The following is a 2,323-nucleotide window of genomic DNA, read 5'->3' on the forward strand; positions in this document are numbered from 1 at the left end:
CCGAAACTTTTTTTTTTTTTTTTTTTTTTTTTTTTAAGGCAGTTTATTTGATGGTGGATAATAAATAGCAAATCTTGAGGTTGTGTGTTCGATTCTCACACAGACCATTTTTTAAGGCAGTTTAGTTGATGGTGGATAATGAATAGCAAAACCTGGTGGTTGTGTGTTCGATTCTCACACAGACCATTTTTTAAGGCAGTTTAGTTGATGGTGGATAATGAATAGCAAAACCTGGTGGTTGTGTGTTCCATTCCCACACGAACCATTTTTTTTTTTTTTTTTTAATGCAGTTTAGTTGATTGTGGATAATGAATAGCAAACCTGGTGGTTGTGTGTTCGAACAAGAAGTAGAGAAAAAAACAAGATACATATCACAAGAAGAAAATGTAACAAGCCTCATCATTTTATTACTTTACCTTCTCATTTTTTAACTACAGTTATACCAATGTCTTTCGATATTTCCTTTCCTTTTCTTTCTCTTTCTTACACTTTTTGTCATATGTTTCCTTATCTTTTTCCTATTCTTTCTTATGTTTCCTTTTCTTCTTTTTTTCCTTTCTTATGTTTCCTTTTGTTTCTACGTTTCATTTTCTGTTTTAGTCTCTCTTTTTCTTTCTTATGCTTCCTTCCATTCAATTTCTTTCTTATGTCTTTTTTCTTATTCTTTTCCTTTTCTGTCTTACGATTTTAATTTTTTTCCTTTTATCTTTTTCTTTCCCCCTTTCTTTCTTATTTTGTAGTGAAAATCAGGGCCCCCGTGACCTTTTTCAGGGACCAACGTTTCTCTATTGACTTAGCATCACTAGATTAAAAAAAAGTGAAGAACGGGCGGGGGGAACCTCCGGAAAAAGGGCGGAGCGTCCTTTAAAGTCGGATAAGTTTCTCTTAGCAGACCTTAGCATAATATGATCATATATTTTTTTCGACAGTGTGCAATCCAATTGTTATTTTAGATTAGAATGACTTTGTTCTTTTTTTGTTTTTGTATTTATTAGAAGAAATGTAAACCCCAAATATAGTGCAAACATATAAAATTGTGTCCCTTCACTCATAGTTATGACTTTTCCTATCTGTTTTCCATTTTTTCTCTCGGTTTATAAAATACCCATTCGGTGACCATCCATCATTGGATTTTTGCTAATTAAAGCTTGATTTCCGCTCCTTTGCATATTTCCCTGCGATATACAACATTTTTAAACACTTTAAATTTATTATTTTCGTATTAAACAACATGGTAGGCCCAAAAATAAAAATAAAGCAATAAAAACTTTTTTTCTTCTGAAATTTCCATTTTTCGTGGCACTTTTCATAGTTATGACTTTTCCTATCTGTTTTCCATTTTCTCTCTCGGTTTATAAAATACCCATTCAGTAACCATCCATCATTGGATTTTTGCTAATTAAAGCTTGATTTCCGCTCCTTTGCATATTTCCCTGCGATATACAACATTTGTAAACACTTTAAATTTATTATTTGTCGTGTTAAACAACATGGTAGGCCCAAAAATAAAAATAAAGCAATAAAAACATTTTTTTCTTCTGAAATTTCCATTTTTCGTGGCAGTGAGTGTGCTAATTGGCCAAATATTGTTTTATTCGAATCATCAATTCAGAGGGCGGCATGTCCGCTAAACAAGGTACAAACAAGTTTGCCATATCTACGATCATACTACATCTGGAGATCGAGAATATAGAAGTTGTTAATAGTTTAAATGATTTTTTATTCTAAAGTGTATTTTTGATATGCCATTAATAATAGAATCAACCTTAAAATCGTTTTTTGGCTGTTTTTTTATGAAGTTATAGGCGATATATACGATTTTACCATGACGTCACTGGCCAAAAAGTAACAAAAGATCGTGTAAATAGCGCCGCGTAGGGTATCCACCGCGTAGGGTATCCGTCGCGTACGATCTTTGCGTGCATGCTGTAACAATCACAATTTACAGCCATGGTTACAGCATACACGCAAAAATGGATAATGACAGTTTTCAGAAAATGTTAATGTTTGAAAATGACAAGCATAAAAGAAAAGGTATAGACATCAAATATAAAATCTACTGTATAAAGAATTTGCAAATTCATTGACAAAAACCAACTAATAAGGACTTGCCTAGCCCTATAGGCTACAGAAGAAGGAGAAGACGCTATTGCATGCTGGTGTCCAGATGCACATATATGTTGTACCAAGGTAATTCAACAAAAGGACGCACATCTCCGCTCTCGAACATAGCGCGTGCGTACAGTCCTTTGATCTTTACTGTGGCATCGACAATCCGATACTAGTTGCGAGTACAGCCGTCAATTATTAGTCTATGCGTGCC

The sequence above is a fragment of the Anneissia japonica genome, unplaced genomic scaffold, assembly GCF_011630105.1.
Source record: "Anneissia japonica isolate Jap-2015-1 unplaced genomic scaffold, ASM1163010v1 scaffold288288_len553704_cov182, whole genome shotgun sequence".
Taxonomy (NCBI): Eukaryota; Metazoa; Echinodermata; class Crinoidea; order Comatulida; family Comatulidae; genus Anneissia; species Anneissia japonica.